The sequence below is a fragment of the Hemitrygon akajei genome, chromosome 12, assembly GCF_048418815.1.
Source record: "Hemitrygon akajei chromosome 12, sHemAka1.3, whole genome shotgun sequence".
NCBI classification, from domain to species: domain Eukaryota; kingdom Metazoa; phylum Chordata; class Chondrichthyes; order Myliobatiformes; family Dasyatidae; genus Hemitrygon; species Hemitrygon akajei.
The window spans coordinates 22,593,270-22,615,770 of NC_133135.1; the positions used below are offsets into that span (position 1 = coordinate 22,593,270).

The 22,501-nt window shown below is 43.1% G+C and overlaps 1 protein-coding gene across 1 annotated transcript in view; it reads right to left on the reverse strand.

Moving 5' to 3' along the window:
- Positions 1-14,134: 14,134 nt before the first annotated feature.
- The window catches only part of LOC140736795 (tissue factor-like), a 50,884-nt gene continuing 42,517 nt past the window's right edge, over positions 14,135-22,501 (reverse strand). The window contains exons 6-7 of the transcript XR_012101008.1: positions 16,737-16,839; positions 14,135-14,271 (exon numbers count right to left, since the gene is read on the reverse strand). The gene's annotated coding sequence lies outside the window, so the exon portion shown is untranslated. The remainder of the gene's footprint in view (positions 14,272-16,736; positions 16,840-22,501) is intronic.

Below are 22,501 nucleotides of genomic sequence, written 5' to 3' on the forward strand. Positions count from 1 at the left end.
TACATGTTTAGTTTTCATGGTATATATCAAATGGCTTAATTGGTTCCTAAATTTCACATCTTAATTTAGGAAGATAATGATATGTTTTCACTATTTAATCCTTTAGCCTATATTCCAAGCCAAGAAACAGCCTTCCTAGTGAAAGAGAAATGGCATAGCCCAGTGTTAAATCAAGGCTCTGGATATGTAAGCACAATGTGCTCTCTGGTTTGGCCTAAGACATCTCAGAGACCCTAATGGAGCCAGTTGTTCTCACAGAGGCCTTGCTAAACTAGTAAGACAAAGCTATGGTAGTATTGCTTCTATCTGTGATTCCAGTCACAAAGGTTCAAAATGTGCCACTGAAGGACCAAAAAGGTCGATGACCAGGGATCAGTTTTGGCTGATGGCTAACATCTTGATCAGTTTGCTTTCTGCACCACCCTTCCCCTATGCAGAAGGAGACAATGTGGCACAGAATGGTGAACAGTGATCGTGTGGATAGTCAGAGACTTTTTCCCAGGGCTGAAATGGCTAACACGAGAGGGCACAGTTCTAAGGTGCTTGGAAGTAGGTACAGAGGAGATGTGAGAGGTTTGTTTATTTTACACAGAGAGTGGTGAGTGCGTGAAATGAGCTGCCGGCGGTGGTGGGGGAGGTGGAAACGACAGGGTCTTTTAAGAGACTCCTGGACAGGTACACAGAGCTTAGAAAAATAGAGGGCCATGGGTAACCCTAGGTAATTTCTAAAGTAAGTACATGTTCGGCACAGCATTGTGGGCCGAAGGGCCTGTATTGTGCTGTAGGTTTTCGATGTTTCTATGTTGTCTTCTGCATTCTAGCTGATCTTTCATCGATCCTGTTATAGTTACTATTCTAAAGATTTGCTAAGTATGCCTGCAGGAAAATGAATCTCAGGGTTGGATGTGGTGACATGCATGCACTCTGATAATACATTTACTTTTGCAATCTATAAGTCAATTCCGTAACACTTACTGTAAGAATCCAACTGGTCACAAACAGCATGAAATTAAACAGCATGATTATTTAGCTCCCATTTAATCTTGTTGGTAAAGTGCTCAAACCTGAGGGTAAGTTGTTAAGAAAACCTTATTTCTGGTAACAGAGGGCCACATGATTGGGTCGGTAATTCAGAGGCTCGGGCTCATGTGCCATTGACATATGTTTATATCTCACCACTTCACTGGGAGAATTTGGAATCAGATATTATTTAATTAGATGTGGAAAGTAATACGTGAGTATTGGTAATGGTGATTGTGAAATTCTGCATTATTTTAATAGGGATGGTACTCATTTACAGGGAACATAGACCCACTGTTAATTTGGTTAACTCTTAATGGTCCTGTGAAGCATAAGACAGATGGGCGGCTTTTGGCCATTTCACCGTTTGAGACTGCTCCACTATTTAATCATGGCTGATTTATTATTCCCCTCAACTCCATTCTCCTGTTTTCTCCCCATAACCTTTAATGCCATTACTAATTAAGAACCTCTCAAGCTCTGCTTTAAATATACCCAATGACCGTGTATCCACAGTTGATTGTGGCAATGAATTCATTAGATTCACTACCCTCTGGTGAAAGAAATCCCTCCTCATCTCTGTTCTAAAGGGATGTCCTTCTATTCTGAGGCTGTGCCCGCTGGTCCTAGACTTCCCACTATAGGAAACATCTTAACCAAATCTACTCTGTCTAGGCCTTTCAATATTTAATGGGTTTCAGTGAGAGTCCCCCTCATTCTTCTAAACTCCAGCAAGTACAGGCCCAGAGTTATCAAACACTCCTCAAATGTTAACCCTTTCATTCCCAGGATCATTCTCATGAACCTCCTGTAAAATATCTCCAATACCAGCACCTCCTTTCTTAGATAAGTTCAAAGATCAAAGTAAATTTATTATCAAAGTACATGTACGTCACATTATACTACCCTGAGATTCCTTGTCTCGCAGACATTCACAGTAAGCACAAAGAAACACAATGAAAAACTACACACAAAGACCTACAAACAGCCAATGTGCAAAAGACAACAAATTGTGCAAATACAAAAACAAAAGCAAAATAAGAAACAAACAAGCAAACAAGCAAATAATATTGACAATATGAGTTGTAGAATTCTTAAAAGTGAGCCCATAGGTTACAGAGCCTGTTCAGTGCTGGGGTGACTGGAGTTATCCAGTTTGGGTCAGGAGCCTGATGATTGAGGGGTAATAATATTCTGAACCAGACTCTTGTACTTCCTTCTGATGGCAGCAGCAAGGAGAGAGCATGTAGGTATCAACTATCTTTTGATAAGGGGCCCAGAACTGCATGTAATACTTAGATAGATAGATAGATAGATAGATACTTTATTCATCCCCATGGGGAAATTCAACTTTTTTCCAATGTCCCATACACTTGTTGTAGCAAAACTAATTACATACAATACTTAACTCAGTAAAAAATATGATATGCATCTAAATCACTATCTCAAAAAGCAGTAATAATAGCTTTTTAAAAAGTTCTTAAGTCCTGGCGGTAGAATTGTAAAGCCTAACGGCATTGGGGAGTATTGACCTCTTTATCCTGTCTGAGGAGCATTGCATCGATAGTAACCTGTCGCTGAAACTGCTTCTCTGTCTCTGGATGGTGCTATGTAGAGGATGTTCAGAGTTATCCATAATTGACCGTAGCCTACTCAGCACCCTTCGCTCAGCTACCGATGTTAAACTCTCCAGTACTTTGCCCACGACAGAGCCCGCCTTCCTTACTAGCTTATTAAGACGTGAGGCGTCCCTCTTCTTAATGCTTCCTCCCCAACACGCCACCACAAAGAAGAGGGCGCTCTCCACAACTGACCTATAGAACATCTTCAGCATCTCACTACAGACATTGAATGACGCCAACCTTCTTAGGAAGTACAGTCGACTCTGTGCCTTCCTGCACAAGGCATACTTCAAGTGCGGTCTGATCAATGCCTTATAAAGCCGCAGCATTACATCCTTCCTTTTAATATTCTAGTCCTCTTGAAACGAATGCTTATGGTGCATTTGCCCTCCTTCCCACTGACTCAACCTGCGAGTTTACCTTTAGGGAATCCTGCCGGAGGACTCCCAAGTCTACTTGCATCTCTGATTTCTGAATTTGCACCGTTTAGAAATTATTCTAAATTGAATAGTCAGTGATTCCCACTGGGGATGGTGCCGCCTCCCAAGGGGGCAGTTATGTGTCCTAAGGAGGATTTAGGGGAAATAGAAGTTGTCGGGGGCATTCAGGATTCTTGGGGGAAGGTGCAGTAAGTGGCACCCTAGCTTGAGGCACGAGACCTGATTGATCATTAGTAGAGCAGACACTTCTGAACAAAAGGATGAGGAACTGGAACACAGGAAGAACTATTAATCTCCAAGTGGCGAGCACGCATCGTCACAACGTGCCTGAGACTCGGCAATCTCTTCTGACCTTACCAAGCAAACAGACATTATTGGGGATGCATAGATTAGCAACCAAGGTGCCCAACAGTTCCCCTTGACTCGCAGCATGGAACGAGTTTATACAATTTAGCAGTTGGTAAGTCAAGTACGCCCTCTCAACTTTCTCTACAGATCTACAGAAAACAGGTCACGCAATGATGCAGCACTGGCCCAAAGCGCTCGGTGAAATAGATGGAATGAGGCTTTGCTAATGTCATATGTATGGTTTATCAAAAATGGAAAGTTTATGAAGAGATTCTCTTTTGTAAAAAGTTAAAAACAAATATCAATGGAAAATCAATCTACAATGAGCTCAAGCTGTATCCTGATGATAAAAGTACTCCAATTAGGAACATCATCTCTTGTGCAACAGATGGAGCACTATTTATGACAGGTCGCCATGCTGGTTTAGTGGCATTTATGAGAAAAGAAATTCCAAATCTGTTTGCAATCCATTGTGTAATTCATCTTCAGCATCTCACAGACAAAAACCTCTGCAAATGACTTTGTTTAAGCATAACCCTTGTAATATTTGCAATCAACAAAATTAAAGCTTATCCATTAAATAGCAGAATTTTTCTCCAGTTATGACAAGATATCAATGAGGAGTTTGAACGCTTGCTTCTTCACACTGAAGTGCATTGTCTGTCAAAAGGCTGCTGCTAAAAATGTTCCTTTGATTTTTTTTGACACAGTGATTGAATTTTTGCCCAAAGTGGACAAGAGCTTAGGAAACAAGATTGAACTTCAACGTGGAGATGTGGCATATGTAGCTGATCCGTATGACAAAATGAACATTTTAAATATGAAACTGCAGGGCTAGAATTTCAATTTAATCATGGCAAAAGAGCAATGTCCACTTTTATTGGAAAATTTGAAATATATAAGCAAGACATTGGGAGAAGGATGTTCTCATACTTTCTGTGCATGGAAAGTGTGGCACTGTTTTTCACAGATGGTGATTTGCAAGAGTACTGCTTACACCTGCAGTCACTGAAGGATTTTCAGAATGGATTCAAGGATTTGAACGATCTGGAAATTCCAGACTGGGTAATTAACCCATTTCTTTGCAAGGTGGAAGAACAGAAAGAGAGCTTGCAAGAAGGAATTATTAAAATTCAGAATGATGAAGAAACAAAAATGCTTTTCAAAAATGTTGGCTTTTGTGGTATGTGGCTACATTGTCATATAAAGTTTCCTGGTCTTTGGAGAAGAGCCAAACTGCTCTTCATTGCATTTCCATCCTCCTACACTGTTGAAAAAGGCTTTAATGTAGTGAAACATGTACTCACAGAAAAACAGAAACCGCATGAACATCGTTACTTGTTGGGACTTAAGGCTTTTGCTGTCACAACTTGAACCAGGTATTTCAACTCCTGCTAAAAAGCCATCAAGCTCAAGGTTCACAATGATCTGTACAGCGCACAGGTACTGAGTAAGCTAGGTTTAAAGACAAATAAAAATTTAAAGCAGGATCATTTTCCTCATGTTAGCATATGGTAGACATGTTTATTCAATACAGGGCATGGGAAAGAATATTGTGTCTAAGAGGGGCTTTGGCAAGTATGAAAGTGTTTTGGGGGGGGGAGTTGGTCTAAAAAAGGTTGGAAACACTGGTCTACATCTTTTTTCCTTCTACCTTAGTGTTCTGGTTTAAGATGGCGTTACTGAGGGCAAGCAACAACTTACCGGTGGTTAACAAAACAAGAAATACAACGAATTACTTTAATAACATTTTTTCTGTAAAAAATATGGTCAATGTACTTTGAACTTTGAGTTCCCTACACCATGATCATGCACTTCCTTACAATATTCCAACTGCCATTCCATTCTGTCATAACGATTCACCAGTTACAGTGTTAGCAAATCTTTTATGAATATGCAGCATTTGCTGTGTCTGTGCATCTCAGGTTTATGTTCGGTTGTTTCTGGCATTTTAAGGGTTAAGTTGTTGGCCCCTCTGTATTGCTCCATTGCCTAGAGTAAAGTCAGAGAAGGTATATTTTCTGCAGAGATAATTCTGGTAACACTCCATGTGACCATAAACACTCTCCCTCTTATCAGTCCGAATGATAATGGTCCGAGCGGAATAATTGTGGGACAGGCAATAGCTGGTCATATGCTTTAGAAATAGGGTGTGAGTGCTGTACCAGACAGAACCATGCATGGTTTACGTAGGTTCTGTCAGCACTTGTAAAGCAGCAGCCCCATTTACACAATTTCCCGTTCTCTGTCCTAGCAACCTGCATATTTTCCCGATGCTGCCAATCACTTTCATGAGCCGCTGATCCCTGGACCCGTTGTATGTGTAACATTGTCCACATTTACTTATCTGCTGTTGACACATCTACATTCCTTTCAGAAGCCTTTGCTTGTGGCCTGCTTTCTGCCAAAGCTGTCTAATCAGCCAGCAATTTGGAACTTAGGCGCGGCATTCAGTCTGCCGGCTTAGCACATGCACACTTGCCAGAAAGGTTTGTGATAGTGAAACACTGACATAAAGTTGGCTGCTGCTATCTCCCCAGTGCTGGAGAATGGGGAGGTCTCACTGACTATTTAAAAGACAGCTTGTTTAGATGCTGTGGTGAACTACATCTGGACACACCCCCCTGCTGACTGCTCCTGTGGCTCCTCCCACAGACCCCTGTATAAAGGCGATTGGAGGCACTGCTCCCCCCTCAGTCTCCAGGATGTTGTGTGGTGGTCTCTTGCTACTAATCGTGGTCTCTTGCAGCTAATAAAAGCCTATCGTTCGCCTCCCGTCTCCGAGAGTTATCGATGGTGCATCAGATGCAAAGGGGTCTTTTTTGTAAAAATTTCCCACATTGGAAATACTGCCTAATGTTGTCAAATAGGGAATTATTGGAGTCCAATAGTTGCAAATATTCTATTGTATCTCCCACCAGCTCTCAGATTTTCATGGAGATAAGTGCTGTGCTAAAACTGTCACCAGTAACTTGCTTTTTAAAAACGTCAATAAAGTACTTTGAATGGGTGTTCAGTAAGTCAGGTTAGAGAGACTAAAACTGCAGAAGGACTCTCAGTAAGACCATACAGACACAGCAGGACATGCCTGCTCCTGTATTCAAATCTTCTTTCAGTGAAGGCCAATGTATTATTTACCTTCCCAATTTCCGTTGTACCTGATTGTTTAATATGGATTCCCTTAATGGAGAACGCCTCTGAGACTTTGTTTAATGTGGGGCATGTGCTGTACGGGCAGCCGCTATGGCCTTTGACAGTTCGGGGTCAGGGTCCAGTGCCATGGAATGCAAGATGACTGGGAAACCCTCACTGCTGCAGCCTTCCTCCACGTTCACTGGCGTTGTGATGCGTCATCATCTTCCGCCAGCTCCACTGCTGAGGTCTTGGTTGGATCACTCTTTGTCTGCAGCCCTTGTCTCCCCTTTGACCTTATCGCATGGGTGACCCTAAAGGATGTTAAGTCCCAGGTGGCTAAATTCCAGAGGGCATTGCTTTCGGGGTCTAGAAGATAAAAGCAAGGGTGTAATGTTGAGGCTTCATAAAACACTGGTGAGGTCTCATTTGAAATATTGTTAGCAGTTTTGGGATCCTATCCAATGTGCTGGCATTGGAGATGGTTCAAAGAGGTTCATGAAAATGATACCAGGATTGAAAGGCTTGTCATATTAGGAGGGCCTCTACCCACTGGAATTAAGAAGAATGAGGTGTTACCTCATTGAAACCCATGGAATATTGAAAGGCTTCAATGGAGTAGAGGTGGACAGGATGTTTCCTGTGGTGGGGGAGTCTAAGACCAGAGGACACAGCCTCAGAATAGAGGGATGTCCTTTTAGAATGGAGAAGAAGAGGGATTTCTTTAGCCAGAGAGTGGTGAATCTGTGGAATTCGTTACCTCAGGCAGCTGCAAAGGCCAAGTCATTTGGTATACTTAAGGCAGAGGTTGATAGACACTTGATCAGTCAGGACACGAAGGGATACGGGGAGAAGGCAGGAGATTAGGGCTGAAAATGAAAGCGGATCAGCCATATTGAAATGGTAGAGCAGACTTGATGGGCCAAATGGCCTAATTCTGCTCCTCTATCGTATGGTTTTATGGTCTTATCGGAAGAACTCACAAGCCTCTCCATTACAACAAGATGATGATCCTCGGGGAAGTTGTTTTCTGAGGACTTTACCTGTATACAGAACACCAAGAGCCCATTGCACCTTCTCTTATTCCAGTCTATCACCATGCAGGTAATCTATATTTCTGTTGTTAGAACCAGACTGGGAAAAGCTCACATTTGTCCACGTTCTACCCCATTTTCCGTTAATTTTTCCCACTCACTCCAGCTTCAGCGAATCACATTGTAACTTCTTTTCATTCTCCTCACGCTTTGTATTTGCTGCAGCCTCGTGCAGCTGCGAACTAGGAGATGTTACACATGGAGCCTCGATCCAGATTATTAATATGTACTGTGAGTAGCTGGATCCTGGCAGAGCTGATGACCCCAGCAGCAGCTCCTAGTCACTGCCAGCAAATGGCCCAAGTATTCCCACTCTCTGTACCAGTTCTCAGTACTTCCCCCTCTGTCTCATGTCTTTTAATTTGAGACACTAACCGAGTCATCGTCATACAGGACAGGAGAAAAGGCTCTTTGCCTGCTGAACTGTTATGTTGCCTAGTCCTATTGACCCACAACTGGACCATTGCCCTCCATACCCCTCCCATTCATGTACTTACCCAAGCGTCTCTTAAATGTTTCAATCCAACCCACACCCACATTTTGCCCTCCTCCTAATGCTTGGCTTACTGGTACGTAAGCAACTGTGTTTCTCTCCCTCCTTCTTTAAATTACGTTGCACCGGCAGCTCGTTCCACACTCACACCACCCTCTGAGTGAAGAAGATCCCCTTCCCTTTAAGGAACTTCCCCTTCAGTTTCCCTTAAACATTTTACCTTATCACATTTTACCACTACATGAACACATGCTGACTTTATTCAATGCCGTTAATGTTTTCGAAGTGTTCTATCAGACCTTGTTAGTTTTTAAAATGGATTGAACATTTTGCCCTCCTCCTAATGGTTGGCTTACTGTGGTATGTAAACATCTGTGTTTCTCTCCCCCTTTCTTTAAATTACATTTGTTACTGTTGTCTCTTCCTGCTCCAGAGTCTAAAGTTCATTGGGCGATGACGCACACAAAAAGATACTTAGGTATTTCTTTTTCATTTTACAACGCCCTGTCTAAGACAGTCTGTTCTCTGGCTAGTTCCTAAAAGGTATCACATGTACATTTTAAGCACCTGTCCTCCACTATAATATTGCCAATTGGGTCTGACCAACATATTTGTAGATTGAGATCACCCTAATTGCGGGCATTTCTGATTTCCACTTTAATTCCATCCCCTGTATCATCATTTCTCCAACTTTCACCTCCACTGGCAATTCTTGCTTCCCTGTGTTTCTTATCTCCAGCCGGATATATTTTACAATGGAGTTTTATTAAATAAGCTGCTTGGTTAATAGGTTAATGAGTGGTATTGCAAACAACAGGTTGAAAGTGGTTGAATTGTTTACCGTGCAGTGCTGTGATGGGGGCAATAGAGAGAATGGTTTAACTGCCTGGGGGAAGGAACTTTAAAGACAGGGCAAAGTTTTTGTTTTAATGACCCCATAGAGCTTTCCAGAAGGGAGCTTTTGGAAAAGGCAGTTTGCAATCCTCATAAGCCTTCTCTATACAGGGTGAACATGCAATCAAAAGCAAGAGGGTTTATTGCGGGCAGGAAGTACTTAAGTAAGCAAACCAATGCAGCATGTAATTTAAACTACTCCCTGTACCCGCACCAGAAAAAACACCACCTTTGCACAAGTCTGCTGAATTAGTTTGACTGGTTCACTATAAAGTTCCACTAGGTGGCAGCACATCGCGGCATTGGGGTGATAAAACAATGGTTTATTGTTGTAATGTGGTGAACTACATATACCAGAGTGGCTTGCTCCCAACAGACCCCTGCTGACTGCTCCTGTGGCTCCTCCCACAAACCCCTGTATAAAGGCGAATGAGGCCTGAGGCCGGCCCTCATTCTCCAGGATGTTGTGTTGTTCATTCTTCCAGTCAATAAAAGCCGATATCTCACTTCTTACGTCTCAGAGTGAGTTATTGATGGTGCATCATGTCACATTGCCGAGATGCAGGGAAAAGCTCGTCTTGCATACTGTTCATACAGATCAAATCATGACACAACACATTGAGGCGGGGCCGGGCCAAACAACAGCAGTGCAGGAGAAAGTGTAAACGCTACGGAGAAAGTGCAGGGCAGGAAAATAATAAACTGCAAGATCATAATGATTGGGGGTGTTCTCCGATTCTTCCAGAAATCTATTTTGAAAATTTAGAACATTCAAAGTACACGCAAGACCATAAGATGATAGGACATAGGAGAATTAGGCCATTCAGCCCATCAAGTCTGCTCTGCCATTCTATCATGACTGATCCCAGATCCCACTCAACCCCATACACCTGCCTTCTCACCATATCCTTTGATGCCCTGACCGATCAGGAAACAATCAACTTCCACCTTAAATATACCCATAGACTTGGCCCCCACTGCGGTCTGTGGCAGAGCATTCCACAGATTCACAACTCTCTGGATAAAAAAAAAATCCTCCTTACTTTTGTTCTAAAGGGTCATCCCTCAATTTTGAGGCTGTGCCCTCTAATTCTGGATACCCCAGCCATAGGAAACAACTCTCCACCTCCACCCTATCTAGTCCTTTCAACATTCGGTAGGTTTCATTGAAATCCCACCGCATTCTTCTACACGTGTAATGTAGTTAACTGTAGTAAAATGCACAAATGTTTAAAGAACAGCAGGTAGTTATCTGAAAGTCTTAGCTTTTCCTGGCACTCTTTATTTTGTCTCCAATGCAATGTGGAACAATTGTAACTTGCTCATTCTGCTGTCTGGCCTTCCTTCAGGGATGAATCGGGCGAAGCAGTGGCTTCCACGGTAAGCTCTTGAGAACCTTGAAGACTATTTACCCAATTGTCCACCAGGGAACAAAAATGATCACAGGAATGAAAGGATTGGCATATGAGCGGCGTTTGAAGGCTTTGGTATAGAAGCAGTCCTTGACCTGGGGGGGGGGGGGGTACACATTTTCAGTCTTTTGTAGTACTACCTGATGGGAGGGGGGAGAAGAGAAAATGACCAGGCTTTGTGGGCTCTTCGACTATACTGGCTGCTTTACAGAAGCAGCGAGATCTTTAACTTTGCTGCCTCAGCAAAATTTTACGGATATTCTTAACCTCTCACTTCAGCAGTCTGAGGTAACCGCCTGCTTAAAGCAAACAGGTGCCCAAGAAGCACGTGGCAACCTGCCTCAATGACTATCGTCCAGTAACATTTACACTCACTGTGATGAGGTGCATTGATAGATTGGTGATGAAGCAACTTAGATTTGCTCCAATTTGCCTAACATCACAACAGGTCACAGGAGATGCCATTTCATTGGCTCTACACTCAACCCTGGAACACTTGGACAGGGTGGATGGATGCGTACGTCAGGTTGCAGCTCAGCATTCGACACCATCATCCCCTCAAAGCGAATCAATAAGCTCCAAGACCTGGGCCTCAGTACCCCCTCGTGCAACTGCATCCTCCATCTCCTCACTCGCAGAGGTCAGTCGGCTCGGATTGGCAGTAACATCTCCTCCACGATCACCATCAGCATAGGCGCACCACACAGGCCGTGTGCTTGGCCCCTGCTCAACTCACTTTATACCTGTGACTGTGAGGCTAGGCTCAGCTCCAGTGCCATGTTCAAATTTGCTGATGTCACCACTGTGGTTGACCAGATGAAAGTTGGTGATGAATCAGCATATAGGAGGGAGATCTGGCTGAATGGCACCACAATAAGAAACTCTCACTCAATGTCAACAAAAGCAAAGAGCTGATATTTGACCTCAGGAGGAGGAAACTGTAGGTCCATGAGCCAGTCGTCATCGGGGGATCAGAGGTGGAGAGGGTCAGAGACATTGATTTCTTCAGTGTTACCATTTCAGAAACCTGTCCTGGGACCAGTATGTAGGCATCATTACAAAGGAAGCACAGCAGTGCCTCTACTTTCTTAGAAGTTTGTGAAGATTCAGCAAGTCATCTAAAATTTTGACCAACTTCTAAAGATTCACAGTACTGACTTGTTGCATCATAGCCTGGTATGGAAACACCAATGCCCTTGAATAGAAACTCCTACAGAAAGTGGTGGATACCGTGTGTAGGCCTCCATGAGTCTCGGTAGGCCATGGATTTGTGCCTTGGAAAGTTTCCAGTTTTTTTAATGGAATACTGGCAGTTGCCCAAGCTGCAAGTCTCCCCTCTCCACGCCACTGATGTTGTCCGAGGGAAGGGCATTAGGACCCATACAGCTTGGCACCTGTGTCGTCGCAGAGCAATGTGTGGTTAAGTGCCTTGCTCAAGGACGCAACACAGCCTCAGCCAAAGCTCGAACTAGCGACTTGCAGATCACCAGATGAACGCCTTAACCACTTGGCCACTGAGTCTGTCACAGATAAAGCTCTCCCCACTACTGAGCACATCCACAAGGAACACTTTTGCAAGAAAGCAATATCCATCATCAAGGACCCCACCATCCAGGCCATGCTCTCTCCTCAGAGATACCATCAGGTAGGAGGTACAGGGGGTTTAGGTCCCACACCACTAGGTTCAGGAACCATTATTACCTCTCTACCATCAGGCTCCCGAACCAGAATGGGTAACTTCTCTCCCCGGCACAGCACGGATTCCACAACCTATGAACTCTGAAACATGTTCTCAATATTTTTTGTTCATTTATTATTTATTTTTTTCTTTCTTGTACAACACAATTTGTTGTGCTTTGCATGTTGGTTGTTTCTCTGTCTTTGTGTGTGGATTTTCATGATTCTATTGTGTTTCTTTGTACTTACTGTGAATTGCCCACAAGAAAATGAATCCCTGGGCAGTATATGATGACATGTAATTACTTTGATAATAAGTTTACTTTGAACTTTGAGAAGTGCAGACAGAGTCCATGGAGAGGAGGGTGGTTCCCATGCATGCATAGCTCTCTGAAGTTTCTTGCAGACACATGCAGAGCAGTTGCCCCACCGACCTGCGATTCATCCAGCTAGGATACTTACAATAAAAATTGGTAAGGGTCAACTGGGACATGCTGTAGCTTCCTGAGGAGGTAGAGCTGCTGGTGAGCTTTCCTGGCTGTGCTGACAACTCGGACAGACCAGGACAAGCTATTGTTAATAATCACTCCCGGGAACTTGATGCTTTCAACAATTCTCTCAACCTCAGCATAGTTGATGTAAGCAGGAGCATGTGCGCTGTCCCCTTCCTGAAGTCAATAGCCACCTTCTTGGTTTGCTGACATTGACGGAAAAGTTGTTGTCATGACACCGTGTTACTAAACTCCCCATCTCCTTCTTGTATTGACTCATCGTTATTTGAAATATGGCCCACTATGGTGGTATCATCTGCAAACTTATGGATAGATAAATCATGGCTGATTTATTTTCTCTCTCAACTCCATTCTCCTGCCTTCTCTCCATAAACTTTGAAGTATTTATGAATCAAGAATTTATTAACCTTTGCTTTAACTTGGCTTCCACAGCCATCTGTGGCAATGATTTCACAAATTCACCACCCTCTGGCTAAAGAAATTCCTCCTCATCTCTGTTCTAAAGTGACATTCTTCTATTGGGTGCCCTCTGTCCTAGACTCTCCCATTGTTTGAAACATCCCCTTCACATCCACTCTGTCACTTGGTCTGTAGCTTTCTATGTCCTGATGACTTAACTGCTTTAGCTAGATATTTGTTATATAGAAACAGAAAACCTACAGCACAATACAGGCCCTTTGGCCCACAAAGCTGTGCTGAATATGTCCCTACCTTAGAAATTACCTAGGGCTACCCTAGGGCCTAGGGCCTTCTATTTTTCTAAGTTCCATGTACCTATCCAGGAGTGTCTTAAAAGACCGACTATATCTGCCTCCACCACCGCTGCTGGCAGCCCATTCCACGCACTCACCACTCTCTGCGTAAAAAACTTACCCCCGACATCTCCTCTGTACCTACTTCCAAGCACCTTAAAATTATGCCCTCTTGTGCTAGCCATTTCAGCCCTGGGAAAAAACCTCTGACTATCCACACGATCAATGCCTCTGATCATCTTGTACACCTCTATCAGGTCACCTCTCATCCTCCGTCGCTCCAAGGAGAAAAGGCCGAGTTCATTCACCCTATTCTCATAAGGCAGACTCTCCAATCCAGGCAACATCCTTGTAAATCTCCTCTGCACCCTTTCTATAGTTTGCACGTCCTTCCTGTAGTGAGGTGACCAGAATTGAACACAGTACTCCAAGTGGGGTCTGACCAGGGTCCTATATAGCTACAACATTACCTCTCGGCTCTTAAACTCAGTCCCACGATTGATGAAGGCCAATGCACCGTAAGCCTTCTTAACCACAGAGTCAACCTGCGCAGCAGCTTTGAGTGTTCTGTGGACTTGGACCCCGAGATCCCTCTGATCCTCCACACTGCCAAGAGTCTTACCGTTAATACTATATTCTGCCATCATATTTGACCTACCAAAATGAACCACTTCACATATGTTTTTTATTTTTATTTATTTAGAGATATGGTTTGGTAACAGGCCCTTCTGGGCACCACAGAGGTATAGCTGTTAGCATGACACTATTACCATTTGGAGATTCAGAGTTTGAAGTTGAATTGGGATGTCTTCTGTAAGTAAGTTTGTATGTTCTTCCTGTGTGAACATTAGGGTTCCCCTGGATGCTCCAGTTCCCTAAAAAAATCCAAAGACATATCAGTTAATAGGTTAACTGGCCATTGTAAATTGTCCTGTGATGAGGCTAGGGTTAAATTGGTGGGATATTGGGCCTGTTCTGAACTGTACCGCTAAATAAAATAAAATAAACGAGCCCATGCTATAGCCAATCACACATGTGATCAATTAATCTACTAATTGTATGTCTTTGGAACGTGGAAGGAAACCATTGTGGCTGAAGGGAGACTCAGTCATCTGCAACCTCCTTACAGAATTGAACCTCAGGTCGCTGTCACTGTTATAGTGTTAAGCTAACTACCATGACACCCCATGCCGTGTGAGTACCTGCCTGCACCACCCACTCAGCCTGTGTGTTCCAAGTTTTGACCACACTCTGCCTGAGAAATTTCTTCCTCAGATCCCATCAGAACCCCTTTAGTCTAATCTGGGGGTCCATGGACCCCCTCAGTTAATGGTAATGCTCACTGGCACAAAAAATGCCAGGAACCCTGCTCTAACCCTACATCTTCTGGTTTTGGATGCCTCTACTTTGGGGAAGAATGCCTTACTATCTACCCTGAATACCCTCAGAATTTTTAAATCAGGAACTTCCACAGTGTCCTGTGCTCCTATGAAAATGACCCCAGCCTAATCGGGTCTCTCCCCATCAATGAGATACTCCCTTTTGGGCAACATCCTGGTGGATCACCTCCAGTGCAATTAGGCCCTAACATGGTGACCAGACTGTGTAAAATTTCCAATCTATAATAATAATAATAATAATCCAATCTCAGTGTGTCATAATCAATGATCTTTGCACAAGATGAGAATTTACTAGGAAAGGGCAAAACCTTCAGACAGCCATTTGCTGGTCCTTAACCATTTTGCTCGTTTCGTCTAGATGTTCCAATTAACTGTATGCACACCCTGAAAGTTATGAAGTTTTTCAAGTTTGACTTTTGCAGTATAAGATTCAAGTTTATCACAAGTACATCGAAATGTGTTGTTTGCATGAACAACAACAATCAGTCCTGCAGATACCACAAGAGTTATCATCATCAAAATGCGGGGTATAGAGAGGGTAAATGCACGCAGGCTTTTCTGCTGAAGTTGGGTGGGACTACAACTAAAGGTCATGGGGTAAGGATGAAAAGTGGAAAGTTCAAGGGGAAACTTCTTCACTCAGAGGGTCATGGAAGTGTGGAAGTGTGGAACGAACTGCCAGTGCAGGTGGTGCATGCCAGCTCGATTTCAAGGTTAGAGAGAAGTTTGGAAAGGTACATGGATGGCAGGGGTATGGAGGGCTACAGTCCCAGTGCAGGTCAATGGGAGTAGGCAGTTTAAATGACTCGGCATGGAGTAGGTGGGCCGAAGGGCCTGTTTCTGAGCTGTCCTTTTCTATGACTGTATTACTAGGGCACCATAGTCTCTTTGTTCTGCGAGGGTGTTCAGAGGCTGTGAACAGCCTCTATAAATGCATCTCTTTCTTTATTTTTCTGCTCAGTGGCCTCCCAAGCTCCATTCTGTGTGAACTCTGACACACACTGAACCAGCCTGCTTGCATTCCGCCTTTCAAAGATTTGAAACAGGGAAGCAAGCGACTTTGCTTTGTTGGAAGTATCTGGGGGCGTTCAAACACAAACTTGCATCTGTGTCACTCAGCACCCAGCCCAGACAGGTCGCTGATCAGTCGATAAGAGGTCCCAGCTCAGAACGTTCCTGTGCTTATGTCTTTGTTGCTCTCTAGACAGCTGTGTTATGTTTGGAATCTCTATCCAGGTTCTGTAAAAGCATAATTTATGCTCAGTGGCTGGCAAGAAAAGTAAGTCAATTCAACATTCATCGGGCTGTAGGCTTGGGGCCAAATCAGATTGGACGCACTTCTCTGCACACAAAGCAGTCAACCATCGCACTGTCACCAAATGACCATCATTCTATAAAGTCCCACTCTGCTCTCTGTCCAATGACCGTCTTGCAGTCTTATTGTTATCTCTGGCTCTCCTCTGCCCATTGCATCCCCTAAATGTTCTGCATTAGGTAGTACACCAAAGGAGCCTTTTGACACAACTTGTCCCCGTCGACAACGATGACCATCCACACTAATCCCATGTGTCTGTAATAGGCCCACGTTCTTCAACTCATTTCCTATCCAAGCACCCTCACTATCCAGGACATTACTACTAGCAGGAAGGAGGTACAGGAGCTTTAAGAGGCACACTCAACATTATAGGAGCACCTTCTTCCCTTCTACCATCAGATTTCTGAATGGTCCATGAACCCATGAACACTACCTTACTATTTTGCTCCGATTTATAATATCTATTTTACTGTATATAGTCTTATTGTAATTTATGGCATTTTAATATATTGCACTGTACTGATGCTGAAAAATATCAAATTTCATGATTTGCAGTGGTAACTGACTTTGTGTCTGTGGACGGACCCACTTCCGTAAACTTCAGCTCTGGATGCTATTTGCTTACTTTCATTGTTTGCATGACTTGTGTTTTTTCCCTCTCTGCACATTGGGTATTCGACGGTCTTTGTTTTAATGAGTTCTGTTGTGTTTCGTTCTTTTGTGGCTGCCTGCAAGGAGAAGAATCACAAGATTGTATAAGGTATCCATACGTCTATTATAAATGTACTTTTACGCTGACTGTTCATCGATGGAACTAGGTTAAGAAATTCACTACACAGCTCATAATTAATCAAAGCTCACACTTTATTGTCTCTGCACAAACAACACCATAACTATGTTGACCCCGGGCCAGCAAGTTGGAACATGACTTCTACTGTTCCCACTCTACCAATAGTCACTCAGACCACTTTTCCAATTTATAACATCGAAATAGGGGACTAGTGAAAGTGATCGATCCTTTCTTTTCTCAGCCCCTGGTGTTGGGGTTCTTCCTTGCAATGATAATTTTCTGGAGTTATCGCCGATAGCACACTCGAAGTGATCATTTTTATATTCATTTCTTATTAATTCAAATGTAGCATTCCAGTGTCATTGGCTGTAGGTCATGTGTCTGACCTTCAACACCTTTTTACTGGCTCTGCTCCAAGCCAGCATCTATTAATGCCTTCTTCCCAGCAAGTGGCAATCTGCAATTCATGGGTCTTTGTTCGCAATTAGCAACAACATTGTTTCATGCAAAACAGATATTGACTCCAACAGTCAAAACCTGCATGTCATATCCAAGCAAAGAATATCTTCACAAAAAACTTTTAAATTTGGAAATGATCTCAATTCCAGCAGATTGCCAGAAGCATCATCATGTCTCCTTTGAAACACTGATCAAGCCAAGCAACTTACACACAAAATGGAGGACGTAAAATAGTTCCACAAAATGGCAGCCTCTATCTCCAAGCACATGGCAGAAGCAAAGACAATTGATCTGTCCCTGTCCACTATCCCTGACCCATTCGAGTTTGACGTTTTCTTCCATATTTCCAACCCGCCATGGCCATCATCTCCCCCCTTCTGATCCACAGAAAACCCTGGGGATCACACTACTGTCTATGTATCTGAGTAAATATAGCACAAAAGGATGACTATGTCAAATAATACTGACAAAGATTTAAAAATATCATCAATACAAAAACATGAAGAAACATGATAAAAAAAAGTAACACACACAAAATGCTGGTGGAATGCAGCAGGCCAGGCAGCATCTATAGGAAGAAGCACTGTCGACGTTTCAGGCCGAGACCCTTTGTCAGGACTAACTGAAAGAAACGATAGTAAGAGATTTGAAAGTAGGAGGGGGAGGGGGAAATCCGAAATGATAGAAGCTAAGAGCTGGTAAGGTGATTGGCAAAAGGGATACAGAGCTGGAGAAGAGAAAGGATCATGGTACGGGAGGCCTAGGGAGAAAGAAAGGGGGAGGAGAGCACCAGAGGGAGATGGAGAACAGGCAAAGAGTGATGGACAGAGAGAGATAAAAAAAGGGAGGGGGAAATAAATAAATCCGGGATGGGGTAAGAAGGGGAGGAGGAGCATTAACAGAAGTTAGAGAAATCAATGTTCATGCCATCAGGTTGGAGGCTACCCAGACGGTATATAAGGTGTTGTTCCTCCAACCTGAGTGTCCAACCTAAAAGTACCCACTTTCATACCATATATCAAGGAATTTAACAGCAATCAATCAATAACACAGCATCATGCTGTTGAGATCACAAAAAAAAAGATTTAGAATGGCATGTGGCATGCAAACACTTAACCCTTACATGCTGTTCATATTCTATGCCTTCACAGTATAGTCCGGGTCAGTTTTGACTCAGCCCAAGAATCCCCTCATAACAAGAGTCTATACTAAATTTTTACCACAGATCTATTTAGAATGTATAAATAGCCTATCTGACATTAATAAATGGGCGATTAATCCTTAATTAATGTTTCAGAGATCTAAAATCCATTTCAATAGATACGGGTCAAATTTGACCCGGAACAGCCTCAATGTACAAAAATTTGTAGCACCTGTACAAAAGCTATGAAATTTTAAAATATTTTCATTTTTGTGCATTTTGGGTCACTTTAGGAAAAGTCATCAAATTTCAGCTAAAAAAATGGCATTTAGGGTGTTTTTACTGCTGTCAAATGTCAAAACAGGTCAAATTTGACCCAAACACTATGTAAGGGTTAAGTTTTTAAAGTTGTCATAAAAAAACACTGGGAAAAATAAATTGTATAACCATTTGAACCCGAGCACAGCAATAATAACATGTAAAGCAATACACATCCAAGGATGCACATTAACTTCACTCCCAAAACGGATGGATTCTGCAAAACGTCGTTAGCTAAACCCACGTGATCTTTAATAGTCTTGAGCAACTCAATCCACTGTTTAATAATATTATGATAAATAACTGTATCCCACTCTGCCGTAAAATGAAATATTCTGTTAAAATGGATAGAAAATAATCTTAAGAAACAAATCCACAGCCTGTTAACCCATTCTTAACTAAATCCCCTGGATAAACACAATATTCTCCTTTTCGATGACAAGAACTGAATTTACTCCCATTGTAGGTCCGAACCTCATCACACAACAAGGCGCTAGCAACGGCTGGCACTGCGCTGGTTGTGGTATCGGCTGTCGTCATTCACACCATGGAGTCAGGTATATATGAAAAATCGCAGAGCCCTGGAGCCACTAGATTGACTTACCTGGGGCACATGATAATCCATAATCTTATTTTTGATTTGCATCCACATCAACAATACCATTACATTCACAATAAAGCATGATGTCCTACTCTTATCCTAGTACTCCCATTTTTCCCATATTACCGTTATTCAACCACAAACGTCAACAGGCAGTCAGTCGCATTTCCTTTACGCGATCTCGTCTCAGTCCTTCACAAATTTGTTCATAGTGCGTGTCATCTTCAGTAGAGCCCTCGACCATTATGAGGCCATTCGTCAGTAATCATTCCAACACTAATCATCTCCACACACCTTCAAGAGCAGTTTCTGTACTTATCTAATTATCTGACACTTCCTCGAAATTTGAGGTTTCTATCCCCCGCTGTATTTCCAGAATATCTGGTGATGAACGCTGTCTCCCATCTGCTTCTCTCTTTGTAAAGATTGCCTAGCCTTGACCCTCCCTTCTCGATACTGAGTATGAAGTCAACTATCCTTAACCTGCGGGCACAAACAGGAAGTGGTCGCCAAACTCACTGAGACTGCAGAGGGGGTGAGATACTACACCACCTATCAGCTACCTACAATGCAGTCCTAACATCTCTACCCCAGCGTCCCCACAACAGTTCACGCCTCATTCATGCAAAGACAAGACTAATGACCCTCTCATTACCTCTAATACTTTTAACGACCCTCATGTGATTGCCATACCTTTAAACAACTCAGATTTATAAGCCAGAAAACTACCCACCATGGATCAGAACTGAAGAAGCCCCTTGGATAAGCAGTGAAGTATCTTCTAAACAGCACAGCAAGTCCAATTGCCTTGATAAAATTGTCACATCTTTTTTCCCTGGTAGGACTATTACAAAGAAGAGCTATAGGTTCAAGATGAGAGGAAGAGCCTTAAGGGGTTCTGATGGGCAAGTGAGTGGTTGATATCTGGAACTAACCCCTGGAGGAGGTGGTGGACAAGATACAATTACATTTATGAGAGATTTAGAAAGACACTTAAAACAAGACTTGCGGTGCAAATGTGAGCAAATAGGATTGGTATTGAAGGGCAGAACAGATCAAAGTGCGAGCAGGCTTTTTCCATGGAGGCTGGGTGAGACTAGCACTAGAGGTCATGGGTTAAGGTTGAAAGGTAAAATGTTTAAGGGGAACATGATGGTGAACCTTATCATTCAGAGGGTGGTGAGAGGGTGGAACGAGCTGCCAGTGGAAGTGATGGATGCGGGTTTGATTTCAACACTTCACATCAAGTCGCTTTTATTGTCACTTGAACCATAACTACTGGTACAGTACACAGTAAAAACAAAACAACTTTCCTCCAGGACCCTGGTGCTACATGAAACAACACAAAATGACATTAGACTTCAGACCTACACGGGACTACATAAAGTGCACAAAACAGTGTAAGACAGTACAATAATAAATAAACAAGACAATAGGCACAGTAAAGGGCAAATTACAATATAATAATAAATGATGTAAATGTAAACAAAGTTCTAGCCGGAATTGAAAAAGAAATGAGCAAAAATTGCAAAGGGAGTGGAGTTGTGTTCAGCTGAATGTGTGTAGGTTGGTGTCAGACTAGAAATTTGGATAGGTACATGCTTAAGAGGGGTATAGAGGGCTATGATCCGGGTGCGGGTCCAGGTCCGACTAGGGAGAATATCAGTTAGGCATGGACTAGATGGGCTGAACAACTCCATGACTATGAAATTATGATGGCTGAACTCGACTCTGTAGAAAAAGCCAGGCAGCTTTTGAGTTTAAAGCTTTTGCTTATCAACAATTCAAATATCTATGACTCTGCTACCTGTAGCTATTAAACTGCAATTGTGGGTAGAAGGTTGGGTTGACAAGTTTGCAGATGACACAAAAGTTGGTGGTGTTGTGGATAGTGTAGAGGATTGTCGAAGATTGCAGAGAGACATTGATAGGATGCAGAAGTGGGCTGAGAAGTGGCAGATGGAGTTCAACCTGGAGAAGTGTGAGGTGGTACACTTTAAAAGGACAAACTCCAAGGCAGAGTACAAAGTAAATGGCAGGATACTTGGTAGTGTGGAGGAGCAGAGGGATCCACAGATCCCTGAAAGTTGCCTCACAGGTAGATAGGGTAGTTAAGAAAACTTATAGAGTGTTAGCATTCATAAGTCGAGGGATAGAGTTTAAGAGACATGATCTAATGATGCAGCTCTATACAACTCTGGTTAGGCCACACTTGGAGTACTGCGTCCAGTTCTGGTCGCCTCACTATAGGAAGGATGTGGAAGCATTGGAAAGGGTACAGAGGAGATTTACCAGGATGCTGCCTGGTTTAGAGAGTATGGATTATGATCAGAGATTAAGGGAGCTAGGGCTTTACTCTTTGGAGAGGAGGAGGATGAGAGGTGACATGATAGAGGTGTACAAGATAGAGTGGACAGCCAGCGCCTCTTCCCCAGGGCACCACTGCTCAATACAAGAGGGCATGGCTTTAAGGTAAGGGGAGGGAAGTACAAGGGGGATATTAGAGGTTTTTCACTCAGAGAGTGGTTAGTGTGTGGAATGCACTGCCTGAGTCAGTGGTGGAGGAAGATATACTAGTGAAATTTAAGAGACTACTACACAGGTATATGGAGGAATTTAAGGTGGGGATTATATAGGAGGCAGAGTTTGAGGGTCGGCACAACATTGTGGGCCGAAGGGCCTGTAGTGCACTGTACTATTCTATGTTCTATGTTACTTTCACTAAATCGGACAAATCTCTTGACTATTCTCCAAAAGAAACTGAGCTGTTTTCTGAAAGTCTGTGCTGTTTGCGTGCATGTTATGTGTATGTACGTGTCTGCCTATGTGTTGTGTGTGTGTATGTACTTGTCTGCCCGTGTGTTGTGTGTGTATGTATGTGTCTGCCCGTGTGTTGTGTGTATGCACGTGGCTGCCCATGTGTGTTGTGTGTGTATGTACGTGTCTGCCCATGTGTTGTGTGTGTGTATGTATGTGCCTGCCCATGTGTGTTGTGTGTGTATGTACGTGTCTGCCCATGTGTTGTGTGTGTGTATGTGTCTGCCCATGTTGTGTGTGTGTATGTATGTGTCTGCCCATATG